This window comes from Artibeus jamaicensis, unplaced genomic scaffold (genome assembly GCF_021234435.1).
Source record: "Artibeus jamaicensis isolate MK-2021 breed Jamaican fruit bat unplaced genomic scaffold, CSHL_Jam_final contig_452, whole genome shotgun sequence".
NCBI lineage: Eukaryota > Metazoa > Chordata > Mammalia > Chiroptera > Phyllostomidae > Artibeus > Artibeus jamaicensis.
In genome coordinates this window covers 5,393,559-5,410,717 of record NW_026521837.1, presented here as the reverse complement: position 1 = coordinate 5,410,717, position 17,159 = coordinate 5,393,559, and positions in this window count along the sequence as shown.

The following is a 17,159-nucleotide window of genomic DNA, read 5'->3' as shown; positions in this document are numbered from 1 at the left end:
GTCTATTTCCTTTGCCAGATTGGGGAAATTTTCTTTTATTATTTGTTCAAATAGTTTTTCCACTGGTGGTTGTGTCTTTCCCCCTTCTGGTACCCCTATAATTCGGATATTGGAGCGTTTATAGATGTCCTGGAGGTTCCTAAGCTTCTCCTCATTTTTCTGAATTCTTATTTCTTCATTCCTTTCTGTTTGATGATTTTTTTCTTCTTCCTTCTGGTCCACTCCATTGATTTGAGTCCCAGTTTTTTTTTTCATCTCTATGGTTTTCCTGTGGAATTCCATTCATTTCCCTTAATTTAGCCTTCATATGTTTCTCTAATTTGTGGCTATAGTCCACCAGATCTATGAGGAAGCTGATGACCAGTGTTTTAAACTGTGCGTCTGAGAGATTTGCTATTTCTTCGTCACTTAGATTTATCTTTGGGGCTTTGAGGTCTCCCTGCAACTTTTTTGGTCTGTTCTGGCCCTTTAAGTGGGAGGAGCGGCGCCTTGGATTCCCAGGTCGCTGGGTTGTGACGCTGTATGTGGGGGCGTGGTCAGAGCGGGGAAATGGCGCCGCCGCTGCCGCCGCAGCTGGTCCAAGCCCTCACTCCCTCACCCGCGTGCAATCAGGCAACCACAGTCAACTCACTGCCACCGCCTCCCCACTGACTCCTCCATAGTCGCTCACCCGGTGGGCCGCTCGGTCGCTCACTAGGTCCAATCCTGGGTTTGGAACCCGTGCGACTGGATTCGCACGTCTGGATTCCGCGCCGGCGTAGATCGAGCCCTCCTTTGTAACTCCTCACCCGACGCCGGTTTCGCCCCTTACCGGTCGGCCGAAGAATTTGTTGTTAGCGGACTTCCGAAAAGTTCAGTTTTCCCTGTTCTGGTTGTGTTTTCTGATGCTAATATTTAGTTGTCCCTAAACTTGGTTGTGTGAGGAGGCACGGTACATCCACCTTAAACCTCCATCTTGGCGGAAGTCTGGAAATCTTATTTGAACAAATAATAGAGGAGAACTTCCCCAATCTGGCAAAGGAAATAGACTTCCAAGAAGTCCAGGGAAGTTCAGAGTCCCAAAGAACTTGGACCCAAGAAGGCACATCATAATTACATTAGCCAAGATTAAAATGAAGGAGAGAATCCTAGAAGCAGCAAGAGATAAGGAGACAGTCACCTACAAAGGATTTCCCATCAGACTGTCAGCTGATTTCTTAAAAGAGACCTTGCAGGCAAGAAGGGGCTGGAAAGAAGTATTCCAAGTTATAAAATCCAAAGACCTACATCCAAGATTGTTCTATCCAGCAAAGCTTTCATTTAGAATGGAAGGACAGATAAAGTGCTTCTCAGATAAGATCAGATTCAAGGAGTTCATCATCACCAAGCCCTTATTGTATGAAATGTTAAAGGGACTTACCTAAGAAAAAGAAGATAAAAAAGATGAACAGTGAAAGGACAGCAAACTCACATTATTAACAACCACACCTAAAACAAAAGCAAACTAAGAGGACAGCTACATCAGGAGCAGAACCATAGAAATGAAGATCACATGGAGGGTTAGCAACAGGGAAGTGGGAGGAGGAGAAGGGGGGAGAAGGTACAGAAAATAAGTAGCATAGACAGTAGATAGAAAATAGATGGGGGGCAAGAATAGTAGGGGAGATATAGAATCTAAAGAACTTGAGATACATGGTCATAAACTAAAGGGGGGGTAATGGTGTGGACGGGGGGTAGGGTGGAGGGGAATGAAGGGGGGAATAGAACAACTGTAATGGCATAATCGATAAAATGTATTTAAAAAAAGAACTAATGCTCCTGGAAAGAACACTGCCTTCTTTAGGTTCTTGTGCAGATTATGAGATTCTCTGTGGTGCTTCTGTCAGAAGAAGAAGGCCAGTTCAGAACTGCTTCTGTGATAAATAAGATGCAAAATTTAAAGTAATTTACTGAGTTATTAATATGAGCATAAAAATTAAATTAGAATCTTTTTTGACATATTTTAATCTGCAACAAAGATTGTAGTGGACTTTCCAAGCCAGTTCAAGTCATTGCTCATCACCTCCCCCCATATCTCCAACTTTTCTATTTTCTTGTTTTGATGTGTCATATTTTAAGGGTTTTTATGCTTTCTTTTACCATATGTCTAATCATTCTCCATATCCTACAAGTTACTTCCCCCAAGCCTCCCCAGCCTATGCCCCCTTTTCATTACTTCCTTAACCTTCCTGTGGCCCAGCACACCATTGCCTATGCCAGGCCTCACTGTGGACTGGATGCGTCATCAGGCCTGTGCAGACTCCTTAGCCCCCACCACATCCCCAAGTCCCAGAGACAGACTGGTTTCTCCTATCTACATGGAGGGCACATCCATTTGGTACAACTTGATCCTATTCCACTGGACACAGGAGATGGTGAAAACTAGGTCAGTCAGAACTTTCCCTGGGACTGACCAAAAAAAAAAACAACCAAGAAACTAGTTTCTGTGGTGGAAGAAAATGTAGGATTAGGTCGTGCTTCTCCCATGTTTACCAAAGAGAGCAAGAACACTACCCTCAAACAGGAGGAGGGAATCAAATCTTCTCCACAGGTGGAGAAGAGACAAGTTGGAGGCAGAGGTCAGTCGTGGCCACCTTCCTCAGTTACATGGTTCTGTTCAGGAGACTTTCCGCACTCCAATTCTTTGGTTTCCTTGTAATGACTGTTAAATTTCTTCAGTAATTTAAATAGTCCTAACTAAAAACACTGTGGGATTCTCCTCATTGTTCTCTCTGCTTCCTATCCCTCCCTATCTCTTCCTATTCTTATCTATCCTGCATGCCACTGACATATAGGTACGTTTTCAGATTAAAGAATTAAGATTTTTAAAAAATAATCAATAGTAACCAATGTGAATGTGCAGTTGCAAGGAGAGGTGACATGGAGGGGAAATTAAGTTTTTCATAAGTAAAGTTAACTGCAGTGCAAGAACTAGTTCAGAAAGTTAGTGGTGAATGAGCAACTGCATCTCTCAATGCAGGAGCACACATTTCTGGCTAAGGTTGACCATCACCTCTGCTCTGAGTTCCAGACTCTTCCAGCCTCTCAGGGACCACAACAGTGAGCAACATTGCCACCTGCTGGGAATTGAAGAAGTTACAGAAGTGAATATTCTGTTCAAATATTCTCAAACTTCAGGGTTTAAAACCAGCTTTAAAAATCCTGTTTTTTCTTTAGCCATGCAGAAGCTTTTTAATTGGATGTAGTTTCATTTGTTTTTCCCTTTATTTCCCATGTCCTAGGATATAGATCATCAAAATGAAGAGGGGACTGACTGTGTGAGAAAACATATTTTCCAATGATACACTGGACAAGGGTTTGATCTCCGAAATATATGAAGAACTCATATGACTCAACACCAGGAAAACAAACAATCCAATTAAAAATGAGCAAATACCTGAACAGACACTTTTCTAAGGAGGACATACAGAGGGCCCTTGGACATATGAAAAGATGCTCAGCATCACTAGCCATCAGAGATGCAAATTAAAACCACATTGAGATATTACCTCACATCAGTCAGAATGACTATCATTAATAGATCAACAAACAAAAAGTACTGGCCAGGATGTGGAGAAAAGGTAATCTTAGTGACCTTAGTGCACTGTTTGGTGGGAATGGAATTTCCTCAAAAAAATTTAAAATGAAACTTCTCTCTGACCCAGCAATTTCACTGAGATTGCTATACCCTAAGAACCCCAAAACACCAATCCAAAAGAACTTATGCACCCCAATGTTCATAGCAGCACGATTTACAATAGCCAAAAGTTGGAAATAGCCTAGGTGCCCATCAGTAGATGAGTGGATCAAAAAACTGTGGTACATTCACACAATGTAATACTATGCAGCAGAAGGAAAAAATTCCAACCATTTGCAACAGCATGGATGGAACTGGGGAACATTACGCTAAGTGAAGTAAGCCAGTCTGTGAATGACAAATACCATATGATCTCACTTATAAGAGAAATCCAATGAACAAAATAAACTAACAAGCAAAATAGAAGACTTACTGTGGCTGGAGGGTAGAGGGCAATGAGGGTGAAAAAAAGGGGAAGGGACTAGTCAAATAGCATTTATGAATGACCAATAGACATGGGTAATGATGTGGGGATTGACTGTGGGAACAGGAGGTGGGCTGGGTGGGGGAGGGCAAAGGGGGGGAAATTGGGCAACTGTAATAGAATAATAATTATTATTATTATTAAAAATCCTTTTAAAAAGAAATGTAAATAAATTACAATTGTGATTAATGATGATTCTTTATCTTTTAGGTCATAATGCCATTGCTGAATTATAATTCTGGAAATGCTGCAATTGTGGGAACTGATGTTCTATTTGAGTTATTTACATTTTTACTCTAGTCATTAAATTGCCAACATTAAATCAAGCAATTATAGACTAGTTAAATGTGTTTTGCAACAGAGGAGGTTGAAAAACACACATTTGATTCTCCATTCAGACTCGTTGGAAATGCACTTAGTTAAATTGGAAGGTATCTTGTCAGAAGTAAAGATTTTTCACTGCTGCTCTTAATAATGAATGGTCTTCTCTTGAGTAAATTTAAAGTCGATAATTTAAGATTTATAAGTAGCGGAACAATATTTGCATGAAGTTGTCTATTGCTTCATCTTAAATAATAAAAGAAAAAGGAAAGATGTACCAGTAACTAAGTAATTTACAATCACTTTAAAAATATAAAACAGACTCCTGGCCAAGATGGAGGCACAGGTAGACACAATGTGCCTCCTTGCACAACCAAAAGAAGGACAACAACAAATTTAAAAACAATAAACAACAAGAACAGCCAGGAAATTGAACTATATGGAAGTCCAACAACCAAGGAGTTACAGAAGAAACATTTATCCAGACTGGTAGGAGCAGAAGAAATGGGCAGCAAGGACAGGGAGGACTCACAGCAAGACAGTAGCTGGAGGATTGGGCGAGGAAGTAGCTGGCAGAGCAGGCTGTCCCACATTTACATGATGATGAACCGGAAGGAACAACTGAGGGGCAAGACAGAACCCAACCCAGGTTCCAGACTGGGGAAATAAAGCCTCAAAACCTCTGACTGAAAACACCTGTGGGGGTTGCGGCAGTGGGAGAAACTCCCAGCCTCACAGGTGAGTTCCTTGGAGAGACCCACAGCATTCTAAACCACCCACCTGGGAATTAGCTCCAGAAGGGCCCAATTTGCTTGTGGGTAGTAAGAGGAGTGACTGAAAGCTGACCCAGAGCCAAGCAAGCAGCATTGTTCCCTCTTGGACCCCTCCCCCACGTGCAGCACCACAGTGCAGCAATTTGGGTTGCCGCACCCCGATAAATACCTAAGGTTACACACCTTATTACATAACAGGCACACTGAGACAAAAAAAATATGAAAGAAAGATCAAAGCTCCAGAAAAAATACAACTAAGCGATGAAGACATAGCCCACCTATCAGATACACAGTTCAAAACACTGGTAATCAGGGTGCTGACAGAACTGGTTGAGTATGGTCACAAAATAGAAGAAAAAGTGAAGGGCATAAAAAGTGAAACTGTTACAGAAGACAACTCAGCTGCTTTTGGGTGTACAGAGTGAAACTTTATTTACACACACGGACCCATGGGATACAATCTCCAAATTCTGGGCCCTGAGAAGCTGGGGGAGCAGGTATTTTTATAGGGAAAGGGGGGGCCCACCTTTGGACCATTACTTCTGGCGATAAAGTGGGAGGCAGCTTACAGAAGCAGAAGAAGCAGAGCATTATCTCTGGTATGCAGGTGATAAGCAGTTTAAAGAAGCAAAAAGAAAAACAAGTCACTCCCTAAGCACTGTGCTGTATTCTAAAATAGCTATCAAGTTTCCCCAACAAAATAAAGGAAAATGTACATGGAACCAACAGTGATGGGGAGGAAACTGGGACTCAAATCAACAGTTTGGACCAGAAAGAACAAAGAAACATTCAACCAGAAAAGAATGAAGAAACAAGAATTCAAAAAAATTAAGAGAGGCTTAGGAAACTCCAGGACATCTTTAAATGTTCCAACATCTGAATGATAGGGGTACCAGAAAAAGAAGAGGAAGAGCAACAAGTGGAAAAATTATTTGAACAAATAATAAAGGAGAACTTCCCCAATCTGGCAAAGGAAATAGACTTCCAGGAAGTCCAGGAACCCCAGAGAGTTCCAGAGAAGTTGGACCCAAGGAAGCACACACCAAAGCACATCATCATTACATTACCCAAAATTAATGATACAGAGAGAATCCTAAAAGCAGCAAGAGAAAAACAGACACTTACCTACAAAGGAGTTCCCATAAGACTATCAGCTGATTTCTCAAAAGAAACTTTGCAGGCAAGAAGGGGCTGGAAAGAAGCACTCAAAGTCATGAAAGGCAAGGACCTACATCCAAGATTGCTCTATCCAGCAAAGCTATCATTTAGAATGGAAGGGCAGATAAAGTGCTTCCCAGATAAAGTCAAGTTAAAGGAGTTCATCCTCACCAAGCCTTTATTATGTGAAATGTTAAAGGGACTTATCAAAGAAAAAGAAGATGATCAGAAATACAAACAGTAGAAAGACATCAAACTCACAACAATCAACAACCAAACCTAAAAAAACAAAAACAAACTAAGCAAACAACAGAACAGGAACAGAATCACAGAAATGGAGATCACATGAAGGGTTACCAGTGGGAAGGGGGAGGGGGAGAATGGAGTAAAAGGTACAAAGAATAAGAAGCATAAATGGTAAGTACAAAATAGACAGAGGGAGGCTAAGAATAGTATAGGAAATGCCAAAGAACTTATATGTACAACCCATGGACATGAACTAAGGGAGGCAATGTGGGTGGGAGGGGTGAGCAAGGTGGAGGAGAATAATAAAGAGGGGAAGAATGGGACAACTATAATAGCAAAATCAATAAAATATACTTAAAAGAAAATTTATAAAACATTAAAGATGTGTAAACTACAAATCTCTATAACTGCAACAGGAAGACTATGAATGCTTACACAGTGGTGACCGGGAGGCCAAGGTATGTATCTACTGACAGAACTCTTCATGTTAAATCATGTTAGGATGAACTTCTAGGGCATGGTGAATACCTGCTCTGTATCAGATCCTGAACCATATGAATTTAGTTTTGGCCAGTGTCTGAAGCATCCTGTCCCACTTTCTTCTATAGGACCTTCCCTTGGCCAATAACCTCATGTGTGTCAGATTTCAATTTGCCACAGTACTTCAGAATGCTGTGATCCTCCCACCTCACTCTTCTCCTTAATATTGGAGAAGTCAGGAAGTTATGGTCTACTCACAGAAAAAAAATGTTAATTCGCAGAAAGGAAATGTTAACATTCCCTTCAAGTATGCACACACAATTTCCAGGGGACAGTAAAAATAGTTCTTTGTCTCTCAAAATAATTATCAACCCATGCAGCATCCAGTTTAGGCATGAGGGGTCCCTTCTCTGGTCTCCCTTCTCTGTCTTCCTGTTTCTTCTCTCCTTTTATCCCCTCTATTACTTGAGTCCTTTCTCTTTCTCATTCCTTGGGGTTATTTAATTCCACGGAGTTATCCCTTAGGGAAACTGGAGCAGAGAAAAGTAGAGAGGGTAATTCATATCTTTTAAGTGCTGAAGAAGCCAGGATATAGGACAATGGTACTTCGATGTCCACCCTCAGAGTGAAACATCTAAAAGACAAAAAACAACAAAAAAAACCAAACCAAAAAAACCCCTTTCTCTTACTAATATTGTTGCCATTTTAAAAGCAGAGCAAGTTTTGTCCTCTCTCCACCTGTGTAAGCTCACTACTTATTACCATAGCTTGGTATTGACTGGGGGCAGAGGGGATAGGGAAACACTCGCCCCAGGAAGGAAATGAGGGAGCTCTGAAGTTCCATTTGGGGTGGGGGTGGACTTGTGTCCAACAACAATGTTGCAGTTAGACTTCCTGCACCCTCCCTTCCCCACAGAGGACATCCAAACAGTCTGCTAGACCTACAATTTCTAAGGGTAGCTTGTGTTACAGCAACCAGTGGTAACCGTCTCCATCATGTCAGTTACACAATAAGATCTCTGACCAAACACTGCATTTATATGCAGTTGCTTAAAATAATAGTTAAGATCTTCAGGCAAGGGAAACCAGGCTTTCTGTTTTGACTGTCTGACCATGGGGCCTACAGTCTGTAGCTGTTTCTCCTGCTTTAATTTCTTCCAGCTGTTGTATTGCAGTGAAAAGACAGAGGGAAACCATTCACGAGCTTAACTAAGATTTACTTTGAAGACAAAATGGATGCTCACAGAATACCAATGAGAGTAAAACTCAGAGATGCTATATTCTGACTTGGAATGAGCAGTTTACCCAAAAGCAAAAATATCCTAACATTTTTCTCTCATGACTTGTTATATCTTAACTAATCACCATGCAGGAGATGAGAGCTAAATGCTCCAGCCTATTGATGTGCTGGCAGAGGACACAGACACACAGACGAGCCTGTGCAACTGATGTAAGAATTCAACTCATCATAAATAATGGGGTCCAGGTTTGTTTAGTGGTTTATCTCCAAAATTAAACCCACCTTTAGACCCAAGTGTGGCCCAAAATTTCCAGAACTGACTGTTATAGTAAGAGTTCCCAATGCTGACTACACTTTAGGATCGCCTGAGGCTTTTAAAAATTGCCAGTGCTGAAGCCCAGACCCAGACTAATTAAATCAGAGTCTCTGAGAGGGAGTCTGAGCAAAAGACATTTTTTTTAAAAAGCTCCTTAGGTGATATGCGCCAGGGCTGAGAACCAGCTGATAAGCTATTCAACAACTTACAATGGAGTGGAAGCAAGCTAACATCCTTACCTCATTTTCATTGCAATTATTAATAACAGTCAGATTTGCAAATTGTACTTAAATCATCAACATCACGACTTGAAATTCTGACCAATAATTTTAGTCCTCAACGTAGAAATTTCCTAAATGTTATCTGACAGTTTCCTGAAACATTGTTACAACTTCCATTTATTCCTAAAGAATATATTTAAAGATTTTATTTATTTATTTTTAGACAGAGGAGAAGGGAGGGAAAAAGAAAGGGAGAGAAACATTAATGTGTGGTTGCCCCTCACTCACCTGCCAGTGGAGACCTGGCTCACCACCCAGGCATGTGTCCAGCCTGGGAACTGAACTGGCAACCCTTTGGTTCTCAGGCCGGCATTCGATCCACTGAGCCACAGAAGCCAGGGCTATTCCTAAAGAATAATTTATAGGCTGGGGAATTCTCTTTAATTCCCATATTTGCAAAGGCTAAATAGATCGTTCATTTTAACTGACTCTATTGTGTATTTTTTGTATATCTCATTAGCATTTTACAGCCTAAAAATCAACTTCATCTAGATAATACTGAAGCCTACTGAATATGCAAAAAATATGTGAGAACACAATTGAAAGACATTTTCCTCAATTATTAAATAAAGGAAAGAATACTCAGTGTTTCTGGTAAGAACTCTAAAGTATATTTATATAGTCTCTGTATATACACATATGTACATGTATTAGTGAGGATGTAGATTAAGTTGCTATAATAAGGATATTCCAAAATACAATGGATTAAATAAAATGGAAGTTTATTTCTCTCATGAAATAACCAAGAGGGAGTAACTTTTGGCACAAAAAAAAGTTATTTCCATTGTTGACACTTTCCAGCCAGTAAGAACAGAGAAAAGGGACTTCATGCCTAGATGGAGGCATAATTGGAGATACTGCACCTCCCTGCACAACCAAATTTAAGGACAACAAAGATTTAGAAACAAAACCACAACCAGAACAGACAGAAAATTGAACTGTACCAAAGTCTGACAACAATTAAACCATTCATCCAGACTGATAAGAGGGATGGAGTCAGCGGCTTGCAGAGAGGGGGTCCCAGCAGGAGGAGGGGGTGGTCCTTAGCAGAACCGGGTGCAGGGACAAATTGAGCAAACCCAGTGAGGGTGCAAGGCTGTTGGCTGACCAGGACACACATTTGTGTGCAGATAAACCAGGCAAAAAACAAGCAGTGAGACAAACTGTACAACCTCGGGCCCCAGTGGCAGGAAATAAAGCCTAAAAGCACCAATTGAAAAAACTTTCAGGGGTTGAGGTGCCAGGAGAGGCTCCCAGCCTCACAGGAGAGTTTGTTGGAGAGACCCACAGAGTCCTAGAATGTACACAAGCCCACCCACCAGGGAACCAGCACCAGAAGAGCCCAATTTGCTTGTGGGAAGAGGCAGAGGGAACTGAAATCCGAGAAAGTGCAGAACAAGTGCCATTGCTCTCTCTCTGACCCCACCTCCGCATACAGCATCAAAACCCAGCGACGTGGGTTGCCCTGCCCTGGTGAACACCTAAGGCTTCACCCCTCATACATAACAGGCGCAACCTGACCAAAAATGGCTCAATCAGAAGAACAAATCAAAGCCCCAGAGCCAATACTTTTAAGCAACCAAGAGATAGCCAACCTATCAGATGCACAGTTCAAAACACTGGTAATCAGGATGCTCACAGAACTGGTTGATTCTGGTCACAAATTAGATGAAAAAATGAAGGCTTCACTAAGCGAAATGAAGGAAAATGCACAGGGAACCAATAGCGATAGAAAGGAAACTGGGATTCAAATCAATGCAGTGGACCAGAAGGAAGAAAGAAACAACCAAACAGAAAAGAATGAAGAAACAAGAACTTAAAAAAATGAGGAGAGGCTTAGGAACCTTCAGGACATCTTTAAACGTTCCAACATACGAATTATAGGGGCACCAGAAGGGGAAGAGGAACAGCCACAAGTGGAAAACTTATTTGAACAAATGATAAAAGAGAACTTCCCCAATCTGGCAAAGGAAATAGACTTCCAGGAAATCCAGGAAGCTCAGAGAGTCCCAAAGAAGTTGGACCCAAAAAGAATACACCAAGGCACATCATAATTATATTAGTCAAGATTAAAATGAAGGAGAGAATTTTAGAAGCAGCAAGGTATAAGGGGACAGTCACCTACAAAGGAGTTCCCATCAAACTGTCAGCTGATTTCTCAAAAGAGACCTTACAGGCAAGAAGGGGCTGGAAAGAAGTATTCCAAGTCATGAAAGGCAAGGACCTACATCCAAGATTGCTCTATCCAACTAAGCTTTCATTTAGAATAGAAGGGCAAATAAAGCACTTCTCGTATAAGGTCAAGTTGAAGGAGTTCATCATCACCAAGCCCTACTATATTAAATGTTAAAGAGACCTATCTAAGAAAAAGAAGATAAAAAATATGAATAGTGAATGGACAGCAAACTCACATTTATTAACAACCACACCTAAAACAAAAGCAAACTAAGCAAACAGCTAAAACAGGAGCGGAGCCCAGAAATGGAGATCATATGGAAGGTTAGCAATAGGGAAGTGGGAGAGGAGAGGGCAGGAAAAGGTACAGAGAATAAGTAGCATAGATGGTAGGTAGAAAATAGATAGGGGGGAGGGCAAGAGTAGTATGGGAAATGTAGAAGCTAAAGAACTTATGACACATGGACATGAACTAAAGCTGGGAAAGGTGGGTGGGAGGGAGTGTGCAGGGTCAAGAAGAATGAAGGGGGGGAAATAGGACAACTATAATGGCATAATCAATAAAATATATTTAAAAAACAAGAAAATAAATAAATATTTTTTTTAATTTAAGAAAAGAACAGAGAAAAGGACAGAGGCAGAGCACATCACTTCCGCTCACATGGTGCCTCGTTGCAAGGAGGCCTGAAAAATGGAGTCTGCCTCTAGGGAGTCATGTGCCCAAACCAAAGATTTCTATCACTAATCCAGAGAAGAGGAGAGTGAATATTGGGGATCATTCTCCATCTCTACGTCTATATAGAACTCAAAATCTAAATATACTTAGAATACAAAAAAGCTATATGGTTTAAAATTTTGTTCTGAGAAATGTTGACTTTCATAATGTGTTTTATTAACATTTGGGAAGTTTAAAACTTGTATTCATTTGATCAAAAACATTTTATGATGTAGCATTTTTGTTCACAATTTTAGCTTTAACATGCAAGTGATGCATATGAAATGAAACATGCAATACTTCCAAGTCTATTCCTTCCTCAGCACTGACTTGGTTTTTCCCAGAATGCAACAATTCCACAGGACAAGGTCCAGAGAGATCTCATGATGGCCAGTGCCATTTCCTTTATTTAATTGAATAAGTTCCAGCAGCTTAGTCACTGACTCCTTTGAAAATTTGATGATAATATATTTGGGCACATTTACCCAAATATATTGAAAATTTCACAAATAATTTAATGAGGTTTAGAGACACCTTCCCCATGAAGCTTTGCTTTAGAGTGCTCTGACTATACATAATATGAGAAGTTTTCTCCCTGTCTTCTATAATGGCCTGGAAACACTTGGGTGAGATCTTTAATCTCTGCCTCTGGGACCCGTCACTAGACTTCTTGGAGGTCTGGTCCAAGGAGAGACACCTAGCGTCTGAAGCATATATATGGCCTAATTAATGATACTTCTCCTGTATTTCAAGGCCCCTCTGCTCCCTGGGGGGATTTCCTAGTAGTCCACACATTCCCCTTGATATTCCTCTTTCCATCTTCACCAACATGGATCACACCCAAAGCCATAGAAGTTGACTTGGTCATTCCCATGGCATTAATGCTGCATGCACATGGATCTTCTCCAAGCAGTGGGATACTTTTCAATCCTTTTGTTCTCCCAGCATCTGAATCTCCTTCCTTCATATGGTACATATGTTACCCCCTTACGTGTTTGAATGAGAAACAAAATTTACCTTGTGATATAGAAGCTGACAATGCAATATATTTCTAGGGTCCCTTTTCTAGTGCATGGGCACATAGTATAGGCTCTTCCAACTTTATGTACCTACCGTGACTTGGAATTGAGAACTAATGATACAATGATGCAGGGAACATAGAGAATGGTCTCTGGCAGCAGTGACAGCTGGGATCAGTATTTCTAGTGTTATTGCAGTACCAGCATTAGTGGCATAAACTAGAGTCATTACCAGTGGGATCAGCAGTAGAAACCACACTGTCTACTGCTTTGTGATAATATCAGTGGCTGAATGAGTTTTGCTCACACTAAGCCATGTTCGCTAAAACCTTTAGTATAAGCTTCTCTTTTTGGACACCAATATTGCTAGTTTTTCCAAAATCATCATTGTATTTCTTTTTATAAAATCTTCAGTAGTAATCTTCAATCTTATATATATATATATGTTTATGGGAAAATTTGAGGGAAGTAAGAATAAATTTCTCCACTAAATAACAGGTGTAGGCACAACAACCTGAAAGCCATGGAACATGGCAAAAACAGTCTTAAGAGAGCAAGTCGTAGCAACACAGGCCTACCTTAAGAAACAAGAAAATCCTCAAATAAACAATCTAGCCTTATTCCTGAAGGAACTAGAAAAAGAACAACAAATAAAGTGAATAGAAAAAAGGACATAATAAGGACAATCACAGAAATAAATGAAATAGAGTTTAAAAAACAATACAAAAGATCAATGAAACCAAGAGCTGGTTCTTTGACAAGATAAACAAGATTGGTGAACTTTTAACCAGACTCATCAAAAAAACAAGAGAGAGGGCCCAAATAAATAAAATAAAAAATGAAAGAGGACAAATAACAACTGACACCACAGAAATAAAACGTATTATAAGCAAATATGACAAACCACTACATGCCAACAAATTGGTCAAAGTGAAGGAAATGGATAAATTCCTAAAAACAAACAATCTCCCAAAATCAAATCAAGAAGAAACAGAAAATCTGAGAAGACCAATTATGACCCACAAAATCAAAGCAGTGATCAAAAACTCATGATAAACCAAAATCCTGGACCGAATGACTTCACAGTGAATTTTTACCAAACATTCAAAGAACTAAAATCTATCCTTCTTAAACTATTCCAAGAAATTAAAGAGGAGGGAAGACTCCCAACCTTATTTCATGAGGCCAGCATTCTCCTCATTCCCAAACCAGATAAAGACACCACGAAGAAAGAAAACTAAAGGCCAGTATCCTTGATGAGCATATATGCAAAGATCCTCAACAAAACATTAGCAAACTGAAGTCAGCAATATATTTTTAAAAATCATACAGCATGATGAAATGGGAATTATTCTTAGGATGCAAAGTTGCTACAATATATGCAAAGCAATTAACATGATAGAGCACATAAACAAAAAATGGGCAAAACCACAGAGCCTGCACATCCTCCCAAATACTAGGAGAAATAAAGTAAGATAGTCATTTAGGAACTACATTTTAAGATCTACATACATCTGCAAAATCATCTGGAGAAGACAAAATGGCTTCCAGGCCAGCAGCACTCCACAAAAACCAAACTGACTCTAGTATTTTAGAGTGTATTCTTATAGTATGGACTACTTTGAGAAGAGTAAATTAGCCCTAATAAGCTGGAAAAATAAAGGTCATTAAGGCAAGGCTTGATAATGGCCCTTCTGAGCACTTTCTAGGAAAAAAGGAGTCAGATTTTTAGCATTTGAGCCACAATTGTGACATTTCTCATGGAGCATCATAAATCTATTATCTTATTTTAGCTCAATTCTATTAAGTATCTGTGTCACATAATTCCCTCTGTTTCCATTTATGCTCACATTATAGGCTTTTAATTCTCATTCTCCCCCATTATAAATGAAAAATTGGTTTCCAATTGTGATTTGGCTTCCCAAATAAACCCATAGACTATAAACTTCAATGAGAGCCTCTGTGAGGAAACTTCTACGTCTTCAAAGTTAAAGACCAAGTCCAGCTTTCCTTTGGGTAACTTTTCTATAATACTGTCAATTGCAAGATGGGCCAATATCTATAACTAGTACATAAAATGAGTTGATGGGAACTTAAAATAAAACTTTCCTACATCTGCTTTAGATGCTTTCTAAAGTGAACATTGCTGAAACTCTTATCATTGTTCATCTTTCTAAAAGTTCTGTGAGTTAACCTGGTTAGGGAGTTATATGACCTCAGAACACTGGCTAAGTTTATGAGTCTAAGTTCACTAGGATTTTAGTTGCAGGGAACAAAGACTGTCTCGGTTTTCCTCAAGAAAGTCGGGCATGTTGTAAGGATACAGGCGGTACTTAAGAAGAAGGATGTCACAAGAATTCGGGAAGTTCTGGGGCAATAGGAGGGTCAAGTCAAGCATGAGAACAAGATTATGATGTTGCCTCTCAGCATGAGGAGCTCAATAATTTTCAGTTTTGTGCTCCAACATTGACAGTTCTATGCTCTCTCTCTATTCTGCCTCTCTGTGTTTTCCCTTCTATTTTCGTTCAGACCACTTTCTGATGGCTCTCTCCCTAAACATCCAAATTTCCAGAGAGGCAAGATCAGATTAGACCTTAAGGCACTGTCATTTGTGTTCAGGCAGGGCCTTCACAATGTGCCTCCTCTGATGCTGCTGGCCAGCTTACAGGCCAATTCCCCTTGGGTAGGTGTTCATCCCATAAAATCACCTGGGTTAGGCAAGGTATCTGAGTGGTTAGAACATGGTCACCTATGCCTCAGGCACCCAGAAGGTCTGAGCATGAAACAGTTCATCTCAGAAGAATCTGTAGGTTGACCAGAACCTGCATATTAATAGAATCAGATAATTAACTCATAGAGCCAGGGAACCCAAATGTAGATATGTGAATAAGCTACATCAATATCTTCCAGTATTCATTTCAAAACAGGGAATTCTGAGTTTAACTCCAAATGTACTGAATTAAAATTTTAAGATGGGGGATTAAAGAAAAATATATATATATGATTTTCTATGTATATACAAGGAAAAAGTAGGTTTGCAGTTGTATGTGAAATGCAGGGTTTATTTCTGTATTATTATTTATTGATTATAGTATTATTTCCCATAGGAACAACTGTAAACCTACTTCTGCCCTACCCTGTGTGTGTGTGTATATACACACATACATGTAAAATCTCCCCAAGTGACCACTGCTTTGAAATTGTGAGGGAAAAGTGAAAAACAAGAAGGGTCAGTTTCAAGGTTAGGGAATCTTAATTCTTTCAATAAATTTGTAAATTCTTTTCAATAAATTCTAATGTACTCTAGGTAGAAATGTGGGTGAAAGCACACCTGTGAAACAGAAGTACTGAGGTGAAGTAGATTCCTCCAAAGTAATAAAAATATAAGGAATGTTTCTAGTTCCCAAAGTTTACACAAAAGACAAATGTAAGAGACCAGCAAGAAGTAATGTTAAATTCAAACACTGCAACCTTTTGCTGCAGCCTCATGAAAAAGTTGAGAATTTGTTTTCTTTGTTTCCTTATCTATAACAAGTATATTGTGACATATCATAAGCAAATGGAAAGTAATTTTATCAAAATGCTACCTGAATTATATATAAAATTAAACTTTAAAGAATAACTTAAGAAAATATTTCATTTGAATGGAAGAAAGCTAATAAACTATTTCGTGATGCTTTAAAGGAAGAGTTGCTTAATATAAATATATCCTAATACAATCACTATAAAAAATAGGCACATACTTTGGTATGTTGTTATCTTTATTATAAAACAAATATTCTGTGTTGAGGTAACATTTCAAAAGGTATTTGGCAAAAATCAATTGAATTCTATATATACAATTTTGTTATGTGCAACATATGTAAAGCACTCAGAGAACAGTTTTTCTAGCATTGCACATAGACTGATTCTAGAAAAAAAATAAAGCTAAAAGTTATGTCTTTAAAGAGGAATTTTCTTCTCCCATCTCCCCATCCAACCCTTGACATCACCACCAGTAGTCAATGAGGTGGTGCTCACAGGAGTGCCACAGAAAATGTCAAAATGATAAATTAGTTGAAAAAAATGTTTTGTTTAGCCAAACATCTCACACTGTTTCATAACTTGAAAGTGCTTTCACAAAGTAAACATTCAATCATATGGAATTTATTATTACTTATCTCAAGAATAAATGAATTCTCTCATCTTCAATGAAAATATTCTATGAAATGGTCTGACTCTATTCACAGGTGTCTTCTCTGCTGTGAATTCCTCCCCTCCCCGATTCTCCAAGACAAGGTTGGTTCCCTATTCTATGCTCTTATGTATTTTGTTCATACCTCTGTTACAGCACCTACCACATAGGATTGCAGTAGT